Raw genomic sequence first — 25,134 nt, forward strand, 5'->3', positions numbered from 1 at the left:
AGTATACTAGACCAAATAGAAAGGATAGGCCCTTCTATGTATTGTGGTGTTTGTGATGTAATGTTTACGATTTTGTAGAAGCGGAGGTAAAAAACACTTGCATTGTCCATTGTGACGCTTTGATACGCTGAGATAAAAGTATCTGCCGTCGCCTATTGTGAAAATGTTGTATATGTGGACTGTGAAACCACGTTCGTTTAAATAATGCTACAGTTTAAGTCATCTAATCACGTAAGTTTTGTCTAAGAGTTGATATTTTGGTATTTTCGAGCAAGTTATGGGAGATTCGATATGTGTCTACTATACATGGATGGAAAACATTTTTGAGATAGTTTGCAAATTTTTTTGTTGTTGTTTTTCGACCAACCTAGGTTGATAGAAAGAGTTTGCATAATTGGTCTCTTTAAATTCTTGCTGGTTTTTCATAGCGAATAGGTATTCAGTACTAGAACCATTTGTCAAATGTATCAGAAATTCGCTAATGGATTCATTCTAAAGTTGCATAATCTCTCTCTTTAGTTGTCAGGCAAGTAGGTTTACTTTTGTTCTTTCATGTAGTACTCTGGTTAGTTGCCATTTTTTTCTTGCTCTTTTTTTTATAGAATAATTCCTCAATTTCCTTAGAGTAGTGTTTTCAAATAAGTAAAAATAAATAAGAATAATAAACCACATTTCTAGCTTTTCTAATTTTCTTTTTCGTTTCTTTTCCCTGGTACTGTGCCAACTATTGAATTGCTCTTAGCCTCGGACCATCGCAGCTATTAGTTGCATCTTGTCGTATGTGACTAGTAGTATTACCATCACCTTTAGAAGAGCTACTGCTAAAGCTGGAAGAAGTAGTCGAACTCAATAAAGAGAAATAGCTACGAAACCGCGCTGTTTCTGATTAAGGTCAGCTTCACGTATAGGAGATCTAGAGAGATTAATTAAACTTTTCAATCTCATTTTTTTTCTAGATAATGGCACTTGATAATTGTAGTTCGGATCAGCGTCTGAGTCATCTACATCACTTTCGCTACTATGGATTGGTGAAACATAGTAATGCTTTGGAGGTTTTTTTAAAGCGTTTGTCACATTACTATCGCCAGTTGGGTTGTGAATAGTCAGTACTATTGTATCCAAAATAGGAACAGGGGAAGACTCGCTAATGCTCGGAGACATAGCATTAGTTTTTTTTTACGAGTTTGTCACATACTGTACGTTAGTTGGAATACTTTGAGTAGGTAGATCAATTCTATACAAACCAGGAAAAGACAAGATAGATTTAGTTATGCCCGGAGGATCAGCATCAGTTAACATTACAAAATCAGAAAATATTTGGCTTGAATTTATATGCCCTTCATTGTTGGCTTCTCTACTTACTGGTATATGACTCGCAGCTTCACGCAGCTCTGCTTATTTTTTCAAAATATCTAATATTTGGCTTCCACGGCCTGTCATTTTTATAAAAAAACGGGAAAGTTGATTGATATTACCAAAATATTCATGTAAAGTAGTGTAACTCAAAAAACATCATTTTGTCACAAAGTTATCTATACATCTTACGTAGAGTCAAAGCTATAGTTCAAAATGTCACAATTCATTCCTTTTAATTGGGAAAATTGGAAACTTTAAAAGACTTTTTCTTTTAAAGACTTTAAAAAGGAAAAATTTTATTCATCAAAGCTACTGCAACTCTGAAAGCAATATTTTTTTCACGATAAGTACAGTAATTTGAATTAGCACAAAAAAAACTATCATATATTTTCACCAAAATCGGTAAAACTTAAAATAGTATCAAATTACTAATTAACTCGGTAATGCTTTGTTCATGTAAACTACATTAACTCGAAATAAAAATATTAACTACATATTTTTCACGTAAAGAGCTGCAACTCAAACTTTACTTACTTTACCAAAGTTTACTAACGACATCCACTTCTGGTGAATGGAGGATAACAAATGGCGTAGTAGTACTCGAAAGGCCCGGTTCATCTTTCAACTAAAGTGACGTTTAGCGTCATTTCTCGGTAACTATCCAAGGTAATGTTACGTGGATTTTATTTACGTATAGATCTTCAGGTAAAGAATTTGAAAATTATGTAAGTCAAAATGGTCAAAATATATATATATATATATATATATATATATATATATATATATATATATATATATATATATATATATATGTGTGTGTGTTTGTGTGTGTGTGTAAAGTAATGTAATCTTTTATTATTATATATAATCGTTTGTATGTATAAACATCATTACTTTTTAAATAAAGCTTCATATAGTGCTCTTACTTTTATTTTCTATGATAAAATGCATACCCAATGCGAAGGGAAGAAAACCAGCGTGCTGTAGATTGAACATATATTCATCCTAGCTTTCTGATCACTTTATATGCTATATACAGGTCATCGTATGTTCAAAACACTACAGACATTTTTTTTTTTGGAGTTTAATCTTGATTGCCAACCTTTTCTCTTAAAATATTTCATATTACATTTCAAATCAAAACTTACCTCTACTAATGACTGTGTCCATTATCTGAAATCCATCTGAAATGTCCATTAAGTGAAATAGATAATATTTTGTGCTAATTTAATTAAATATAACTTTTTAAAATTGTATTCTTTCCGCAATAGGCGAACTATTATATTCAAAAGTAGGCCCTTTATTTGGCAGTTTGACAACGTTACCTTATCTATTACGACGGTCTCTTCACAATTAAGATGGCCATGCTGTGCTACATGCAAAATGTAAATTTTTGGTATCACATTTATTGGACTTTCCTGCTTGTTTTTAAATGAGTGATACTAAAGGTTTCTTTAATTCAATATAGATATCTATTTTATATATAACATACATACTATTACATTAATATTAATGCCATTATTATTTCAGATTGTAAATTGATTGCCAACCATTGCCATGTTGATCTTTTCATTAAGTTCATTGAAATTTTACACCTCATCTAATATAACAGGTGTTGGTAGTTTTTCTGTTGGCTTATTAGTTACTTTATTTTGTTCTATGTTTGTTATTATTATTTAAATAATTATTTTATTCCAATGTGTTTTGATTTTATTCATTTGTTAACAAACTTTGTGTTTTTTTTTTACTATTTTTATTCTAAAAATAGTTGGCGCTCAACCTTCTGTCTGCTAAATATTCTGTGCAAACTCCAATTTAAATTTGCACTTGTTTTAATTTTATACTCCATTCTATTTTATGCCAAAGATGTATATAAAATTTCTAGGATCTCAAGTCACTACAAACTTTATTTGTCAACTGAAAACTCATGACTTCTGTGACGTCAGTTATAGTTTAGTGTAGACGTAAAGAATCTGTTTTTATGTACATCTTTTATTTATAAAAAGACATCTTTCTGCTCATTAATTTACTTAAATCGTTAAATCTTTATTAAAATGTTTTTGCCTTTCTAATTTTTGGTTGCTTAATTTTTGGTGGGACATGACCTAACCATATGGGGATAACTTCTTAAGTCATACCTAGTGGGACCACACAGGGACTTTCCGAAGCGAATGAATATGAAAACTGTAGTATCAGTTGCTATGAAAAACTCAACGGCTACCGGAAAATACATACATACATTCAAGAAGAATCTAGATACTACTACATCCAAACCATTATATGAAGCCAACAACTGCAACAACTTAGTTCAGCGACACAAAACCATAAATATTATTTAGGTAATTAAATCAATTAATTAAATTTTTGTACGGCTTCAGGTACGCTTTGTTTTGTTTTTTATTTAATACTAAAATTTAAATTCATTTCTATAAATGGTTAGCAAGCTCATTTTTGAGATGTACATTTAAGATAAGACAAACTTATACCTGATATACTGAACTAGGCGAAGCCGTAAACATCTGGCGTCCAAATAATAGTTGGAGTTGTATTGTTATACATTGGCTTCCAACTTTCTGAGGGTAGTTATATTGTTACAAACTTTTCTCGAGGGATCTTCATATAAGTATATCCTCATCCATAAGGATTTAGGTAAAGAAAAAATTTTCTGGGTGCACTTTCGAGAGTTTGCAACAAAACTGATTTTACTAGATAGATAAAATCACACCGGACTGGAGACAATAACTTACGGTTCTAGAGAAAACTAGTGTATGGCAGAAGAAGTTATAGGTCAGGACAAAATCAAATGATTAATAAACTCAATTGCGGTATATAAATCGCTGGGTCTGAAAGGAATTTATGCAATACTTCTACATAAGAAAAAGACTTACTGTACAAAAAGATACTACAGGTCAGCTTAGGATTAGTATACGTACCAAAAGTATGGAGTCTCGTAAGGGTAACTTATATATCCAAAATGATATAAAAATGATCTTAGTCCCCAAGGCCGATAAGTCTGTTGTCATTTGTAATGAAGACTAAAAAATTCGAAATGTTGTATTAGTTAACATATATAGTGTCCGATACATCAAGGAAAACAGGCGTATAGTGTATATATTATCTACGGATATAGCACTGCAACATCTCGTACATAGGGTTAAACACGTTCCTGTAAATTAACGGTAATGCTGGGTGCATTTCTCGATATATAACGAGCATTTGACAACACACCTCATCACAAGGACGATTCCTTAAAAAGAAATATACGTAACCCAATATCTTGTTCTTTGTGGAATTTTGAGCTGACAGCTTGATCCGCTAGATTGCACCTACAGACATAATTTCCTGGGTTAGGCACAGTACTTGGTCATCTTAGCTCACGCCACATTTATTGGCACGGTAAGAGATAAAATGTAGGGCTTAATATGAACCCCCAGAAGTACAAAATCGTAAAAACTGCCAAAGGGAATTTAGAGAAATTATGTCCTGTGTACAGTACAAATCTAAACCTGGAACATGAGGTAAAGTACATTGGGATATTAAGCGGAGAGCGGGGACTATAACAATGGTAGCCAGGCGAGATCATAGAAAATGTGGAAAATATTTTAAACAAGACATGTTATATTGGATTTATAACATGGTGGTAGAGAAAAAGTAAATGAAAAACTTATTATAGACTGCTATAAAACCTGAGCAATAAAATGGTTAGATCAGGACATAGTAACATCACAAATAAAAGTCAGGATTATCAAATTAATGATAAAAATTTGACCATATGGTACCCAACTAAAGTAACTTTTCCAGTTGATCTTTGGGAGAAAAAAGCCTGAGAAAAACCAAAACCTAGCCTGCAGTTTTATACCTGGTACACAGACGGGTCTAAAAGTGCAGAAGCGTCCGAATTGAGTAGTTTGAACTAAAGCAACGATATATGCACAGACAGTCAAATCGACCACGGAGGCTCTTAAAAGTCGTAAGGTGGGCTCTAAGCTAGTGTAGAAATGTGATACGAGAATTCAACAGACTGTCGGAACATAACACTCTGATAGTAATATGATCTCCAGGTCACCAGAGAATATATGTCGATAGAATAGCTGATAAATTTGCCTGAAGAGTGTAACGAGATATTTTACCTACCACATAGGGTCTTATTGTGGGGGGTTGAAAATTGGGGACAGAAATTATTGAGGCCGAGATAGGGCAAAAGAATAAATCGAAACTTATGCGAACAACACTCAGGGTTTATTTGGAGAGCTAGGGTCATGGATAAGTGAATGGCACAATGGGATTGGATTGGGGCAACTACAAAAATGAAACAAAATACAGTCTGGTGGAACAACGGCTTAAAGAAGATGAGGTCGGAAGTCTGAAGTCTATTTAATAAAGCCAAAAGTAATCAAGATTGGGATTCCTACAGATATAAGCTAACGCTATACAATAAAGAAATTCGGAAATACATGAATCTCTTGGACAAATGGAACAACAAAACAACAAGAAGGACCTCTAGCTATTTAAAATGGGACGCCGCTTCGCGGAAACTTCCTGCTGGAGAAAAGAAAAGGTTCTTTCGTCCTAAAAAAACACAAAATAGAGGTTAGGAGACTTTTCTAAATCAATAAACAAAATGGTTTAGAGAAATAAATTAAACATTTATTGTTGTCTCACTACAAACAGTTACAAAAATAAATGGCACAAAATACTATATAGATAGTTACATGGATAATTACCAAAATAACAAAGAAACACCTACTATACGTCCTATCCGTTTACAACATCCATTTACTAGTGGGAGGTACTACAAAACTACAATAAATTGTTACTGGGCTATGATCTGTGGCAAAAATAAATTATTATAAATTAAGAAATATCTTTAAAATGAGACTATTCATAAAGATTAACCTTTTTTTATGAACAAAACAAACTAATGTCAACAAATAAAACTAGCTGTCAGATGTCAATACTTGAAATTTAAAAATGATAATAATTGTGACAGCTATGGCCACGCCCTAACACATATAATTTTAATTATTACAAATTATTTTAAATTGTTATGAAAGCAAATACTATTATTAGAAAAAAATGTCTATTCTTTCTTTAAAAGTTTAAAACAAAAAAGGTTACCTTGATTTCACTAAAATTTCTTTACTTTAAATTTTTTGTAACTGGACTTCACTGGACTTTCTGGGAGAATTGAAGTTAGATTGACACGAACAAATTTATCTCCAAACTACGATAGGACAAGACAAAATTGAGATTAAAAGTTGGGGCACTGGAACACAAACCTTGGACTGGGCTTCTTAGAAAACAGGAAACTGGAACATGTTGTTATCCTTCAAATTGTTGCAGGCGACATAAATATCTTAGATAATTAGAAAAATAGAAATAGTGATTACTCTTTTAAAACATATGACTGATTCAATAGCCCATCTTGTCAAACCTCACACTGTAACTACATATGAACTTTACACTACTACACATTTTTCATGAAAAGGGACAAAAGAGGAGAAAACATGATAAAATTTGACGAAAGATTTGGACCTACGCTAAAGCCAACTACCCCTAACAGCGACCTTAGCGAGTGTGAGTAAATTCCCATCTATGACATATAAACAACTTTAAAATGGTTTTTATCAACTCGGCGACGCAAAGAGGAATTTAAATATTTTGGTGTTTTAATACCTATATGAGGGGATTTCAATATATACCAAGAGATTTACAAATGCTACAAAAGGATTTGCTATAAGATACTTTGGCCTAAAGCCAGTCATAGGAAGGTCAAAAAGCACTTTCTTAGACAAAGAAAGCCTTGATCTGAACACAGCATAACTCTTATTTAGAAAGTATACCAGTTACAGCATATAACCAAAAACTTATTGGGCTGACATGAGCTAATAGGGTTGAATGTGTTGATGAATGAACCAGAAATATATTATTTAGGAAAAAAATATTATATGAAGAAGAATAATAATTTACTGAATTAAAAGACCATTAACTGAATTATAAGACGACATGTTTGCTAAGCAACTTTAATAGAACCTCAATATTCAAAATTTATACGTATTTTTTTATCACATTAACTTCAGAAAGCCAGATTTAACTTCTATTAATTAACGTTTGTCTGTTCTGTCTGTAACCGTAGAGACAGTGCAGAAATTAATTTATTGGAGACCACCCTACTCAGATTCGCCCTACTCAGTCATGATATTTTTCTTGCTTTAACCCTCCACTGAACGCGCGCGGACTCTAACTACGCACTTTTGTATCTTCGTATATAACTCGCCCTAATTTGTTTCTTCCACCCTGCAACATGTTCTTGCTTCCTGCATTGGTCGATTCATCATTAGTACGGAGGCACGTACTAATGATGACGTGGTGATTGACGAATGTGATTGACCGCAAGAACTACAAGAAGGTGGCCAATAGTTATTTTTTCTTCTTCTTCAGGTGCCATCTCCGCTACGGAGGTTGGCAATCATCATATATATTTTAATTTTTTGGGCAGTAGCTCTAAATACTTGTTTTGAGCTGCATTCAAACCATTCTCCCAGGTTCTTAAGCCATGAAATTCGTCTTCTTCCTATGCTTTTTCTGCCATCTATCTTTCCTTGCATTATGAGTCGCAGGATGCCATACTTATCGCCCCGCATCACATGTCCGAGATACTGTAGCTTTCTTTTTTTAATTGTAAGTTCAAGTCATTTTTTATGCTTGTCATGATTTTTTGCGCAGAAGGGCTTCAATCGGCTCATTATCAGCAACTTTGAAACTAAGAATTAGAAAAATTTGTGGTTTTCAAGAAGAAGAACAACAGCCAAATATATCTCTGTCTCCAAAAAGGCAGATGTAAATATTGCTATGTAAGAAAAGTAGACGTACAAAATATTTTTGTAAAAGATGCCACAAATTTATGTGTTTGGAACATGCCAATTTTATTTGCAATGACTGCAATGTAAAATAAGTTGTTTTCAGTAATTTTTTGTAAACATTACGGTTTTTTAGAAAAATTTTGGTTAAATTTACATGTATTAAAAGTTTGTTTATTTTTCTATATGAAATCTATCCTTTCTCCTTTCGTTTTTCTTTTATTGACTTATTTTCTATAACTTTTCAGGTCATTATTTTCAGTTCAAATAACATAAATCATAAAGGTCATAAATAAGTGCAGACTCAGAGTACGCGCGCGAGCTTGCATGTTATAAAACTGGCAGGCTCACTGAACGGTTAATTATAAATATGAATTAGAGTTATGAAGCTTCGTCGAGATTTTTATCTTCTTCTTCTTCTTCGGCTTTTCCCATTATGAGTTCGCCGTTTTCGTCCTCCACAGCACTCTATTCTCTCAGTCACCTTCTCTGAGGTCTCTATCTATCATAGCATTTCCGACGTATGTTTTCCATCTTGTAGCAGGTTTTCCTCTCCGTCTTCTTCCCGGCGGATCCCAGTTTAATATTCTTTTCGGCCACCTTTGCTCTGGCATTCTTTGTACATTCCCGTACCACTGCAGGGCTCTGTTTTCCAACTTTTTTGTAATTGAGCTAAACCATTCCATTCTGTTCCATATTTCTCCATTCTTATTCTATCCGCTCTTGTGATTTGTAGACATCTTCTCATAAAGTCAAGTTCAACTGTTCTTATTTTATTTCGTATTGTTGTTGTCATTGGCCATACTTCCGCTCCATATAGGGTAATATTTATCACTATGCTTTGAAAGATCCTTTTTTTGTTTTCTTTGGTTAGAGTGTTGTTCCATATCACTCCGTGAAGTGCTCTTGTGGCTTGTTTTCCCCGTGCTATTTTCATTTCTATATCTTTCATACAAGTACCATCTCGGCTAATCATTGACCCTAAATACTAAAGGGAGATTATTATTAAAAAAAAAATATTCGGATAGTTGGATTCAGGATGTTGGTGTCTTAATGTCTAAACAGGTTAGATTATACACTAAATCGAATGTGAACAGCAAAAACAAACATTTGTAAAATTTCGGCCAAACTTCAATAATGAACAAAACACTTGCTAAGAATATACTTAGAAGACACGTGGTATATGAACATGTAAACCAGTATAGAAATAGTTTTCTAAAAAGAAACTTGAAGCCTGCGTTAATCCGATTTAATGATTTACCCATTTCTCAAACCCTCGATAATTATACTTTGTAAATTACGTAATTAATAGTTAACCACCGAACAGGGTCGCGACAATTGTTAACGGAATTAATTCTGAAGGAAACAACCGCAATACGAGAGGCGGACGAGGTATTGGTTGTAATACTAACCGACGCGACGCGACGGAGACGCGAAGCAGAGATTTGCGAATGCCGCTTTTGTATACAGATCTGCCGTCGCATAGAAGAGTTATTAAAACCAACTTTGATTTAGATTTAGTTGTATTCGATTATAAATTGAAATCCTATAAAGGTACTTGTGTGAATAAATTAAAACTTTTAGATTATATTACTGCAAACAAAAATTTAATCTTCTCAAAAATCAGTAAATAAAAATAAAATAATACACTAAAATTTTTGTTTAAAAAAAACTTCATTTTAAACTTTTTAAAGCGAAGCTTCTATACTGACATTGTATTATAACTTATTAACTGTCTACTTATGCTTCTCCACAGTATAATGCTGACGCGAGCGTCACGGAACTAGCGCAACAAGATGGCGTTGTCACGGGTAGCGTCACAGAGCAGCGGTTATTGACACTGATCCACTACTCTAGAATAATTCGTTTCTAGTCATTATATATATTTATTCTAGGCAGGTTTACATTAAAAACTGCGTGAAGAATATCTAACAAAATATATATGTTAAATAAGAAGTAAAAAATTAAAAGAATATCAATCACTAAAAGATTTGATTCGTACTGATTGTTAAAATTGAATAACAGTCATAAATATCATCCGATTAATAACAACATTGAATCATCTGTTTAAATTTTTATGACACATCTTTTTTTTTATTTTATATAAATACAATTATCATTTTTAAACATATTATTAATTTTATATAAGAACTAAATTTACTCATCATCATCATCATCATCATCATCATCATCCAGCCTTTATTTATCACGTCCAGTGCTCGACATAGATCTCCCTTAAACTCCTTTCTTTGAGATTTTGTGCTCTTTGTTGCCAATTTTTCGTGATACGTCTAATGTCGTCAGCCCAACGAATATGTGATCTTCCTTTACTAAGTTTGTCTGTTCCTCGCCTCTAATGTGTAACTTACGGTTAATGTTAATTATCAAATGATATTTATTGATATTTTATTAATCTCAAAGTAGGACTAGATTATATATCACTAATTACTATCTAAATGGGAATAAGCCACAATTAAAGGTTAAAGTACGTTTATTGACGTTTCAATTTCCACTTCGGAAATCGTCCTCAAAATACAAACATTAGTAAATTAAACAAATTTTGTTGTTTTGTTATTTGGTGAAAAATTCTTTTAATAATTTAATTTTATCTGACTCATTTATATTGACAATTCAGACAGACACTATACATTTTAAACTAGACGACTTTAAAATAATATTGCCAATATTGTTGAGTTGCGTTCCTGTGACGACTTTACTTGTAAGATAGTTCATTCGATTACATGAAATCAACTTAACTTGAGAATATCCGTCAGAAAAAATCATAGCATGTAATTCGTCTTTAAAAAACAAACACATGATGCCATGATGACAGTAAAAATCTCCTGTTAGTGATTCCATAGTAAATTGTGAGGGAAAACGATGAAAAACCTCATAATACTATCCCGACGTGATAAGTATTTGATCGTGCATTTAGTTTACTTTCAATAAACACCAAACTCTGATTTTATATGTTTGTTATTTAATAAACATAAATGATGTATCCTCTATGTTACCGACTTTCTAATACTGGCATTTTTCTTTTAATAACTTCCTCTTTTAATATGGGTAACCAGATCCTACTACATTCTGCCGAGGAATTTGCGACACAATTGGTCTCATTTAGTATAATTAGAGCCGCTTCTTTGATTTTTTTTACCATCCGTTTCTTTTAGGACTATATTTGCATGATTCCATTGAATCCTATTTTCGTTATCCCATACGTGTTTAAATATTTGAGATCTATCAAATGCTCTATTTTTAATATAAGATTGATGTTCACTTATTCTAACATTTGATGGCCTTGATGTTTCACCTAAATAAAACTGATCGCATTCACAGGGTATTTTATAAATGCAATTCTTTGTAATTTCTTTTTCATTGTTATGTTTGGATTTAGACAAAATATATCTCAATGTGTTTGTTGTTTTGAATGTTTGTGAAAATAAACGGATGGTATATAACTATTTGGACTGAATTGGCATCTTTAAAATATCATGGAGAACAGAGAAGAACATGTACAAGGCTAACGACACCGTAATCAAAAATCAAAAAGAAGAAAAAACGTTTTGAGACATACGAAATGAGACATAGGGATATGAGCAGCTGCAATTTTTTAAAAGAAAAGATATAACCGAGATGTGACATACACAAAACAATAATCTTAGCTGAGAAACGTTAAAGAATGAACCACAAAAGATCGATATGCTCTAGTATATCAAGTCTATAACGTCTATCAAAAATTAATATTTTTTGTAAACAAATAGGTAATTGTTTTATTCGTTAAGCTACAAACTAAATTGATGACTAAATACTTAATCTTGTTAAACTTGTATAATAGTGTGGCTGTTACCACTCTTAATTAATTATATTTCCTTAAACCTCGTAAATTATTTATTTCCACATCAGTATTTACCCAATTTTATATTGTAGTATAGTCTCAAATAAATTTTTAAGTTTTTTAATGTATATTGTAGCGTATTTCAATAAAACGAGCGGTTCTAATTTATGTAAATATACCTATTTATTTACAAGTTTACAGTACGATAATATCTTAACAACTAACTTTAATTCATAACAGCGCTGTTTATATATACAAGTTATTATGCACTAGAATAATTTGGAATAGTCCATCTCTATTTCGCTTGTTTGACGGCTCGATCTCTACTTACCCGGTCGATACATCCGGAACCTTCGAGAACACACATCGTCGTTCTCGATATGCAACCGTTATATGGGTTACGTCGAATGCATGTTCGTTACACTGCTCCCCTCTTAGATCTGATCATTCCGATCAGAAACTTTATATTTAGGTACAGGATGGTGGACTCTCCAGCTCCGCATGAACCCCTAAAGAAGAAATAATAGTCTGCTGCCTTTGAAGGACACGATCTCTTCGGCTTAATGTAACATACAGTAATTTGTACGCCAGTTTCTCGGAAGATCACTTCCAATCCAGTTTTTCTAGTGCATCGCCTATCTTGGGTAAGGCAAAATTCTTGATGTCATAATTGCACGCGACTTTCCTAAATTAGTTAGAGCACTCCTAATATCCTCGTAGCTTGCCTTGTCTGTATACGACTTCCTGGTCACCATATACAGCAAAGATCGAGGACCATCTTCTAATCTTAGTACTCTTCTTACCTTAGGCTGCTGATTTTTTAACTCGTCCAAACGACCAAACCCCTTATAGAATACGGACGAGATAAGTCCAATCTTTGAATGTTTATGGACTGAATATAAAAAATAATCTTTTCTCTTATGATCAATTGTACGTAGTATATTGACGTGTAGATAAACCATCCACTTTATTATTTATTCTAGAATCTGCAAAAAACAATCGACACTTCTAGCACAACCCATTCAGCAAAAGTTTACTTTTTGCCACGTGAATTAACTTAGTTTAATTTTATTATATAATAAAACACCCATTCCGTTTTAATTTAATTATATTTATTTAAGGAAAGATCCCTTAAAAATCGACTTACGAGACTTCAAAAGAAAATCAAAAGACAGCTAAACCCAGATGACGCTGATAATATCAGCGTCTCATCCGAACTCCTAACCGATTATGAAACCAAAACCCTTCTCTCCCAACAACCAGAACAACTATCTTAGTTGCCCCTTACCCCTTCAACTCAAGATTCACCTTCAATTTATTCCAATGGAACTGCGATGGGTTCTTTCCCCGTATTGAAAGAATCCAACAACTAGTGACAGAAAAACAACCCGATATCATATGTCTACAAGAAACGAACTTAAAAATATCTAAGCTTCCCACACTAAAAAAGTTCGAAGGATATCATTATATCAGAACTAATTGTGACAGAGCCAGTGGTGGGACATCTATTTTTATTTCAAGTGAAATATATTCATCCCATCCTCTCATCACGACAGAACAAACTATAGAAAACGTTGTCAATTGCACAGGCTCCTGTCTACTAAATACAGGCTCTAATACGCATCTGAACTTTTCCTCTGGCACATTTTTGGCGATAGATCTTAGTTTTAGCGACCCAAAAACATATACTTCACTAACTTGGAAAACTTCCGATGATCTATATGACAGCAACCACTTTCCAATATTTGTATAATCTGATATCTCCTACCATGAACAAACTATAACCAGAAACTTCTGGCGGCTAAAAAATGCCGACTGGATAGACTATACTTCACAAACAGATAACACCTTACCTTCTCTATCTCTATCCGACAATATTAACAATAATCTATTATTAATCACAGATTCCATACTTAAAGCTGCAAATTTGCACATAGGCAAAAATAGTATTTCCCATAAAAGAAAGGCAGTACCATGGTGGCATACATCTTGCCAAACCGCAACAGAACAACAAAAATTAGCTCTTAAAAATTACCGTAAAAACAAAAATCTGGAGAATCTCATTGAACTAAAGAAAACCAGAGCCAAAGCCCGATTTATTATAAAACAAAGTAAAAAATCATCTTGGAGAGAATATGTATTCTCTATTAATTCCAGCACCAATCCGCGGATCTCTGGAAAAAGATTAGGCAAATCCAAGGAAACAACACCAACCTCAAAATCTCTAGTATTGCTGTAAATAACACTACAATCACTGACAATCAAGAAATCGGCGAAACCCTAACAACGCACTTCGACACTAAATTCAAAAGTAAAATAGATACCTCCTTACGAAAACCATTACCTAACGCCCCACCCTGTTCCTCACCCGAAACAATATTGGACATCACACATCTTAATTCTCCCTTTCTTTTTGAAGAACTAGTATCAGTTATTCACACTTGCCGCTGGTCCTGACGACATTCCTTACATATTAATCAAAAAGCTCTCAAACTGTAGCCTACTCAAAATACTTGAGATGTATAATTTAATCTGGTCATCTAACCAATTTCCCAATCAATGGTAAACCTCTATCGTAATACCCATTAAAAAGCCTAACCTAGAACGTTCCTTGGCCAACTCTTATAGGCCTATATCACTAACTTGTACGATGTACGTACAAGTTAGTGATATATATAGTGATATAGTAAAATATTCGAAAAAATGATTAATAAAAGACTCCTATGGTTCATTGAAAAACATAAGATATTTGCTAATGAACAGTCAGGATTTCGTCAGAACCGTTCAACCCAAGACAACCTTGTAATCTTCCAAAATCATATATCAAAGGCCTTAAACAAAAGACAAGAAGTCGTAGCTGCCATATTTTATATTGAAGGTGCTTTTGACACTATAAGTAGGCAATATATATTAAACAAACTTATCCTTCTTAATATTAATGGTAATATATTTAACTTCATACGAAATTTTCTATCTTCTAGATCGTTCAGAGTCTCTGTCAACGGTATTTTATCTTCTACTCATACTCAAACTGATGGCGTACCTAAGGGATCGGTCCTACACTTTTTAATCTAGCAATAAGTGATTTATGCTCTCACCACATTACCCCTATTAAACATATCATGTATGCTGATGATCTAGTAATTTACTGTCATGGACAAAACTCTTCTACCACCTCGAAGCTTATTCAAACTGCTGTTTGACACACACTTTTTAAAAAAACTAGTGACATGAGGTTATCTTTATCCTATGTAAAATCTAAAATTATAAACTTTAGTAGACGTCCCCCTTCTCCATCTCCCCTTATTTTGATCAACAATGTCCCTATTCCTGTTGTTAAACAATGCAAAATTCTCGGATTAACGTTTGACTCACGACTAACTTGGAAGCAACATATATTTACAATAAAAGGAGAAACGTGCATAAGACTAAACATAATAAAAACTCTATCACATCATTATTGGGGATCTGACGAAAACTCACTTCTTAAAATATACAGATCACTAATACGCTCCAAGCTAGATTATGGTTGTCACACATATATATATATATATATATATATATATATATATATATATATATACATATATATATATATATACATATATATATATATATATATATATATATATATATATATATATATCCGCCTCCAAAACATATATTAACCTTCTAAACTCAATTCACAACACAGCCCTTCGTCTTTGTATTGGCGCTTTTCGATCTAGTCCTGTAGATAATCTTTATTGCGAAGCTAACGAACCTCCTTTTTGTATAAGACGAAAACAACTGTCACTCTCTTATGCAGCATCGGTATCAGCTAACCCCTCTAATCCAGTGCATCCCTTATTTGTAATGTCCACGTATAATTTACACAATACCAATTCCTTACCACCAATAAAACCTATTCCACTAATTTTAGCATAGACACTTAATGATATCTCTCTTACACATACCCTTCCTCTTTATCTCCCTTCATCTCCTCCTTGGATCATGTCCACGCCCAAATTTAACACCTCGCTCACCAACTTCGATAAAAAATAAACATCTGAAAGAGATCATTATAAATGCATTTAAAGACATTATAGATACAAATAAATACGACCTAATATTATACACGGATACCTCAAAAAATGACACAGGAGTAGGCTGCTCTGTCACAACCTCTCATTCACTAATTAAGTCATCACTTATACCAGCCGTCAGCAGCGTAAAAACTGGCGAATTATTTAGTATATTGCAAGCTTTTAACCATATATCTCCACCTAATAAGCAGGTTGCCATATGCACAGACTCTTTAGCATCAATCCATTCTATCAAAAATATATTTACTGATCATCCAATCGTCCAAAAGATCCTAGACTCTTACCAAATTATCTTGTCCCAAAACATAACAGTTACCATAATCTGGCTGCCATCTCATATTGGTATAGAAGGCAATGAAACTGCAGATCACTATGCTAAACTTGCTACAGCATCACCTGAAATCACCGATAAAATTCAAATTTGTAAGGACCTAAAATCATATACTAAAAGAAGAACCAGACTCCTTTGGCGGCAGCATTGGAACTCTAACCGTTCGATCTTACACGAAATACAACCGTCAATAACCAGTCAGCCTACATTTCACTATTCAGCTCTCTCAAGACAAAATCTCATTGTGATAAGACGACTTCGGATAGGACATTCAAAACTCACACACGGCTACCTAATGTCCTCTAGCATCCGTCCCTCCTGTCAAATCTGAAAATCATATTTGACAATCAAACATATTCTCACTGAATGCCATCAACATTCGGCCAGAAGATTACAATACAAACTCAAAAGTGAAGTACGAGATATCCTAAACAACGCTGACCAAATAAAAGCTGTGCTACAATTCTTTAGAGATGAACACTTATATCAAAAAATATAATTAGATTTTAATTTAGACATTGTATAACATATTATTATCATTCCGTATTATTGTAACATATTCTTAATGTAACACTTAATGTTTGTGTAATGAAAATTCATGGTGTAGTACCTGTGTACGTGGCCATAGTATCCGAGCACGTTAAAGTTGAAATAAAAAAAAAACAAAATATATTTATTTCACATACTGACAATTTTAACAAATTTTTACGAACGTACTTATTAGAAACAGCGTTTTCGTAAGGAAAACCAGAAAAAAAAAACAGATACTTTTCCGACCCAACAAGTATTTAACATAGTTTTTAGATGTATCTGAATCTAACAATACGTATATTTTTTTATTATATAAACGATGCATTCACGTATATTTAAATATTGATAACCAACCTGTTAAATATTCTATTTTGCTTTTATCAATCTATTATCTTTTTATAGGTATGACGTTTTTATTGTTATATTGTTCCGGAGCTATTTTCTTGTAGCGTCTTAACACAATTTACTATTTCTATTGAGAATAAGCCACAATTTTACTTTAAAAAGTTTATTTTAACATTTCGATTTTCACTTCAGAAATGGTTCTCAAAATACAGAACATTGAACGTGTTAAAGAACGTAATAAATATATTCTTAAGTAGAAGGCTCGTATGAAGTAGAATGAGAGGAATACAAATTGCGAGTGACTTAAGAAGACTTGGTGACTTGGAGAAGAGAAGCAGAAGACAGAATAATATGGAGAAGTATCGTGAAATTTTTAGTAAAAAAAAAAGCATAAACTATTTGAAAGATAAATTTTTGTACTACGACGATAAGGCCTGTTGTGCACTGTAAATAAATATTCAATTTTAGCAAAACATCATTCTACATTTAAATATCAGAAAGTTTTCTGAAAAAATCTGAATTATTCATTATAAAACAAATTGCTTTTATCTGAGCTCTGTTACGCCTCAGGTAAAATTTTTGTTCATATGGAAAGTCGTGTTTGGAAACAAAATACCAAACTGCGGTTACGGCAATATTCATGTTTTTAACCGGGACACAAAGAAAATATATACTGTTTTTGTCATGAACTATTTACATTTTTTAATTACCAGCTTTTGTTAAAGACGAAATAATAAACTTTTTGAATTTTGTTTTTGATGGACATCTGTATAATGTTTTATCTGTATAAGCAAATAATTTAAGATCTTTGAATTAATAAAATACACATACGTGCATTTTACATGTGTGGGGATATACGTGGGTAGAAGAAAACGGAATGATTATTTAATTTATTGTGATGTCCAAAGTTTGATTTATATGTGTTATTGAGATGTTCTTTGATTCTTTAATATTTTTTAATCTTATTTTTTCTAAAATTGGTTCCAAACTCGGTAAGGATCTACAAATGGATATAGTGTTGGGTTTGTTTTCACATTAAAAGCTTGGTTTAGTCTTTTTTTGAGTATTGACGTTTTAATGACCTTATCAACAGTAGTTGATAAGGTCCTTAATGAATGTCCTGAAATCAAAGAAGATTGACTACAACCACCTCAGAATCATATCAAATTTATACTATAAACAAGGAGCAAAAGTACGTGTTAACGGACAGCTGTCAGAAGAAATTGAAATTAGATGTGGAGTAAGACAGGGATGCATATTGTCGCCAATTATTTTCAATGCCTACTCCAAAGAGGTCCTGAAAAAAGCTCTTGAGGGTGAAACAGCTGGAATAAAGGTAAATGGAGTTCCCATTAACAACATTAGATATGCGGACGACACTGTGATCTTAGCCGAAAACATTGAAGATCTTCAGAGACTGGTGACCAGAATAGCAGAGTATGGAAAAGAGTATGGTCTAACAATGAATGTCAAGAAGACGAAATTTATGAGAATATCGAAAACTCAAAGAAATAACGAGAATCTTCTAATAAACGAAACCAACGTCGAACAAGTGGACAAATATGCATACCTGGGAACAATGATTAACTCCACAAATGATTACAATCAGGAGATAAAAATAAGAATAGAAAAGGCTAGAGCAAATTTCAACAAAATGAGAAGAGTTCTATGTACCAGGGATTTAAAACTGGAACTAATAGTTAGGTTGGCGAGGTGCTATGTTTTTTCGACTTTATTTTATGGAATGGAATCTTAGACCTTGAATGCGACATCAATGAAAAAACTGGAATCATTTGAGCTGTGGGTGTACAGAAGAATTCTGAAAATATCATGGACAAAACACGTCACAAACAAAGAGGTTCTGGGAAGGATGAACAAAGAAATGGAAATTTTAAATTCAATAAAAACAAGAAAATTAGAATATCTCGGACATATTACACGTGGAGAGAAATACACCTTGCTCCAACTGATTATGCAGGGAAAGATCCAAAGAAAGAGAAGCACAGGGAGGCGTAGAATGTCATGGCTGCGCAACCTGAGAGAGTGGTACGGATGTACATCAAATGAACTCTTCAGAGCAGCCGTCTCAAAAGTCCGAATAGCTATGATGATTGCCGACCTTCGCCGCGGAGATGGCACTTGAAGAAGAAGAATCAACAGTAGAAGCAGGAAAACCATTCTTGTTTGCTATTTGTTGTATAATTGTGATTTCTTTATCGTAGTTTTCTTGGGACCTAGGGATGTTAAGAAGTCTATGGACATAACACTGAATATCTGCCATCTTATGTTGAAATTGATCATTCGATGATATAGGTAGGTAATGATCAGTTTGCTTAGGTTTTCTAAAAATTGAAAATTTTTAAGTAAAACAAAAAGAAGAGAAAGAATTCTTATTAATGGTTGAATCTTAAAAGTTGATATTGTTGGTATTTTATAACTCTAAGGTATAATTAGTTGCAGAATGTAAATTATTAGTTAATGACAAAATGTGGTGTTATTCTAAAGGTGGGCCTTCTATAAGGACTAAAATGTCATTTACATATCTATACCATAAGATTATAAGAATATTTGTGCTTGGGAATGAACAAAAGTATTTTCAAGAGAGTTAAGAAAAATATTTGCAAGTAAGCAGAAAAGTGTATTTCCCATTGGTAAACCTTCTGGTTGTCTATAAATTTTATCGTTAAAGATAAATAAGTCTTGAAAAAGGCAAAATTGGAGTAAACAGATAATTTGTGAACATTTATTGGGGTCGATGGTTTTTGCGAGTAAAATATTATTGATAATTGGAATGGTGCCTAATTTGGGAACATTAGTAAAAATATTTATTGCATGGAACGGGACAATAGCAAAGGTATTTGAAAGAGAAGTTGAAGAAAGTTTGGAAATTACATAAAAAATATTGGTGGTTATTAAGTATAAAAGTGAAAGTGATTTGTATAATGAATATTGGAATCGTGAGTAGATAAAATATACTTTTTCATCTATTTGGATTTAGATATTTAAGTAAATTTGGTTTTAGTCGGATTTTAAATCCATTTGAAAAGATGTCATCTTCCAGTCAGCTACCACAAAATGCATCATACTCAAAAGCAGTTAGTCAACCACGTAGTATATTAATCCCAAACAGAGATCAAACTATTCAATACTCTAGAGAATTGTACAATTAATGACTATCTTGAAGTATTGAGTGAGCATATAGAACCAAAAAATATTATTTTTGCATCCCGTATCTAAAAACCTAGTAGATAAATTCATAGCAGAGAAGATAATAATAAATAGAAATATACTAGAAGCGAGAAGATTAATAACTCCACCAGTCCTCTTAGTTCTGTCCAATGCATGTCCAAGCATACCTTCTAACTTAATAATGGACGAATTAATAAAACTAGGTTTAAATCCTCTCTCAGACATATCATACCTACGGATAGGAGCAACCAATCCTGCCTTTAGTCATATTCTAAGCTTTCGAAGACAAATTTTCGTTTCACCTTTTCAAGACAACTTTGTACTACCTGAATCTTTTATTATCGAGTTGGAACAAACATTATACTGCATATTTATTGCCCAAAAGGAAACATGTTTCAAATGCAAATTAATTGGACACTACGTCTTTTCAAACCACATTACAAACAGTATCAATCCCAAATTTATCAACAAAACAAACCCAGCAGTGCTCACTACAAAATACATATATACATTTAACCACTTCTTCAGTTAACAATACAATCGCAACAGCTACATCGTCTGAGTCATCCGCTAATACCCAAAAACATAAATCAACTTTACCCAAAATAAGTCAACACATACCTCCAAATAAAAATACACATATGAATTCTCACGAACCCCAGATAACTTCGAACAAAGCAACAGGAAAAAGAATCCTAGAAGATGCAATCACGCCACCTGCCGAAGAAAAATTTGAAAAACCTAAGCTTCAGTTAAAGAAAACAACCAAAACTAATAACAAAAACTTAATAGATGAGATACCAAATCTCCAAATATTACTAGAACCAGTTAGAGAATATGTAGAAAGGGAAAAGCAATTGTTAAGCTTCGATCAAGTAGTGGATCTTTTCGAAAATATACAAGGATCAAAAGACATAATCAGCGTAATCAAATTGTACTCAGAAGACTCTTATGCACTTATAACGTTTTTAACGGAATTACATCCATACTACATCGACAAAAGAATGGAAACCAAAAGCACCAAATTAATACGAAAACTTGGCAAACACATAGGTTTTTTTCCCTGCAGTGAAAACTACATTGTCGGAAGCAGATTCCGACTCATCGGTAAATAATTCCTCTAAAGAATAATTACATTTACTTTTCTGCTTCAATGGAACTTAAATGGGTTTTACACCCATTTTAAAAAACTAAGACATATTATCTCTGAAACACACCCATCTATTATCTGTCTACAGGAAACAAATTTCAAAAATTCAAACCATGTATATAACATGTATATAACATTCGTAATTATTCATTTTTTTATAACAGATTAAACCAAAAAATATTGCCAGTGATGGAGTAGCAATTTACGTGGATAAAAAATTCATGAGCACACAGTTACCAGTGACTTCAAGTAATATTGAATTAATAACTATCACAATAAATATACCTCAAAAGATATGTAATATATACAGGGTGGTCCTTAAGTAATTGTAAAAACAGAAACCGTAGATTCTGCACTTTAAAATATTACGATTTAAGCCAACTTGCTTTAATAAAATGTTGATATTAAGAAAGATACAGGGTGTTAACGTGGAAATTTAAAATTTTATTTTTCGCTATAACTTTTACGTTTGTAAATATTTTTGGACAAAAATTTACGGTTGGATGCTTTTGAGTAGGATAAATTATAATTTTATACTTACTTTAATGTAACTCATAGAGGGCGCCACATATGGCACATATGTGGCACAAATTGGCGCTTAACTTTTTTGCTGTTTAAGCTAGCTCAAGCTAGCTCTATTTGTGTTAAAAAATATTATTATGTTTAAAGTTATGTTATGTATAAAGATACATTATTTTTACAAAGAAAAGGTGTACTTGTTAGTAACCTAAAAATTCAACCGTTTTCGAGATAAATGCATTTTATAAGTCAGCTGCACAATAATTCTTAGTTTGAGATTTGTGCGGTAAAGCACTAAATACCTGTAGATAAGCATAATTCATAGTTTATTCTTCTTAAAACAACTCAAAGATGATAATGTAACATCACAAAATGCTTTGTTATATGTGCTAAATGTCTTATTGGAGAAAAAATATTTCATCTTCTTCTTTAGGTGCCGTGTCCGTATTCAGACGTTGGCCGTCATCATGTTTACAATTTTCCTTTGCTATCGCTTCTTAAGTTTCTATAATGCCGTTGTATTACTTTTTCTCTATTGTAAAATGCTAAAAACCCAAAATATGTGGTTTATGCTCCATGGTACACAACCACATTCTAGAGAGAAGGCAGTTAGAACATACTTAAATACAACTTTTCTGAACGTTGGATTGGTCGTGGTAGTCATATTCCTTGTCAATGTGGGGAGATATTGATATAATTATTTATTTCATAAAAAATCCTAAAAGAATACTTATTGTTCATTACGTAAATTGTTTACCCATTTTTATTAGGACAAATAGAAACTAGAGGACAGGTATTGAATAACACATATGTGTCTTGTTTCATAATACTTTTGCTACAAATCTAACCTGAAAGACTCAGCATTTTTACAAAAACATCATCGTTGTCCTAATAACCGATATTGTTATAAATATAGTAAACGAGATGTAATTATAGTTACTTGTAAGCAGTAACGTAATCATATAAATAAGTAATGTCATCGATATATTCATCCATTATACATTATAGCCACTACGTAGCCAATAATTTAATCCGCTTGATTTTGGTGTATGGGGCGCATTAAAACAACGTGTCTCATAATCATTCGCAACCAACTATGGGAAGAAATAAATACTGCAGCAGTTTCTTCAGAACCAATGATGCTATTTAATATGAGACGATCTTTTATGGAATATATTGACAAATGAATTAAAGAAAATTCTGGACATATCGAACACTTACTTTGAAACAAAGTTATGTTATTTAGTTTAACTATTTCTTAATTTGGTTTGTAAACAAAATGTTTTGATTATGACTTTAATTTAACATAAAACGTAAAATGTTTGATGTAAAATCCCATTATTCTGTTATTTTGTCAAATCCTATTATTAATTATCCTGCTGATATATTTATTTTATTTAATATTTCGTTAACTATTAACTGTTCAGTTTTGAAGTTAATAACTAGTATACCTTTTTTTGTTAAAATAATGTATCTTTAATATTTTTTATCCAAAATACAGGTAACTTAAAGAGCAAAAAAAGTTAAGTGCAAATGTATACCACATATGTGGCATAAGTGGCGCCCTCTATCAGTTACATGAAAGTCTGTATCAAATTATAATTTCTCATATTTAAAAGTATCCAGTTGTAAATTTTTATACATAAATGTGTACAAACGTATAAGATATAGCGAAAAATAAAATTTTAATTTTGCACTTTAACACTCTGTATCTTTCTTAATATCAACATTTTATTAAATCAATTTGGCTTAAATCGTAATATTTTAAAGTGTAGAATCTACTGTTTCCTTTGGTACAACTACTTAAGGACCACCCTGTATATATTCCACCAAATCAAACTATATTCCAAGAAGATTTAACAGCTATTTTGGAACAAGTTCCTTCACCTAGAATTATCGTTGGAAATCTTAACTGCCACAATCCGATGTGGAGTTCCATAAAACTCAACCCGAAAGGACGAATTATAGAAGATATTATAACATCCCAAAATCTGAATCTACTTAACGACGGAAGACCAACCAGATTCAACATACATAATGGCACATCATCGGCGATTGATATTTCTCTATGTGACCCAGTTCTGTTCACTGCGTTAACATGGGACGTTCTATCATACTTATATGGTAGTGACCACTACCCTATTATAATTTCTTTAACGCATCAGAAAACCACAAATATCGAATCGCCTATCTCAAAATGGAACATTAAAAATGCTGATTGGACTAATTTTACCAAACAGATTAAACAGGACATTAACCAAACCAACTTTACATTATCAAACGACATTGACAAGTTTTTAAGTATATTTTTACAAACCATCACAGCAGCCACAGAGACTTGTGTAAGAAAAACAAAAATTTTAAAGAAATATAAACCTCTTCAGTCGTGGACACCTGAATGCAGCCAAGCTACAAGAGCGTATAAAAAAGCTTTCAATAGACTAAAGCATCATAAAACAGACGAAAATATAACGGACTACAAACCACGAAAAGCTGAGGCAAGATACATTCTAAAGAAGAATAGAAAAGAATCCTGGAAAAAATTTATCTCATCTCTAAATACCTCTTCAAGCATAAGTACAGTTTGGAGAAACTTAAAGAAAATCTCTGTCAAAAGCCAACCATATAAGATTCCTTTTCTAGCAAAAAATAACAAAATAATTAGTGATAGAAAAGAAATCGTAGAAATGTTAGCAGACCAATACGAATTAAATTCTAGTGATGAAAATTATACTGATAATTTGATAATTTTAAAATACATAAAAACAACGTAGACAAAAACATATTGGGATTCGACGGACATGAGATTCACAGCCTTAATGTTCCTTTTTCCATCATAGAACTTGCTGAAGCCTTAAACTCTTCCAAAGATTCAAGCCCAGGAACAGACGGTATACCTTAGCATTTCTACTACATCTACCAGACAATGG

The 25,134-nt window shown here is 32.5% G+C and overlaps 1 protein-coding gene across 2 annotated transcripts in view; it reads right to left on the reverse strand.

The window, feature by feature from the left end:
* The window catches only part of LOC140442663 (GTP-binding protein Di-Ras2), a 1,562,201-nt gene that overhangs the window by 421,438 nt on the left and 1,115,629 nt on the right, over nt 1–25,134 (reverse strand). The window lies entirely within an intron of this gene.

This window comes from Diabrotica undecimpunctata, chromosome 6 (genome assembly GCF_040954645.1).
Source record: "Diabrotica undecimpunctata isolate CICGRU chromosome 6, icDiaUnde3, whole genome shotgun sequence".
In the NCBI taxonomy this organism is placed as follows: Eukaryota; Metazoa; Arthropoda; class Insecta; order Coleoptera; family Chrysomelidae; genus Diabrotica; species Diabrotica undecimpunctata.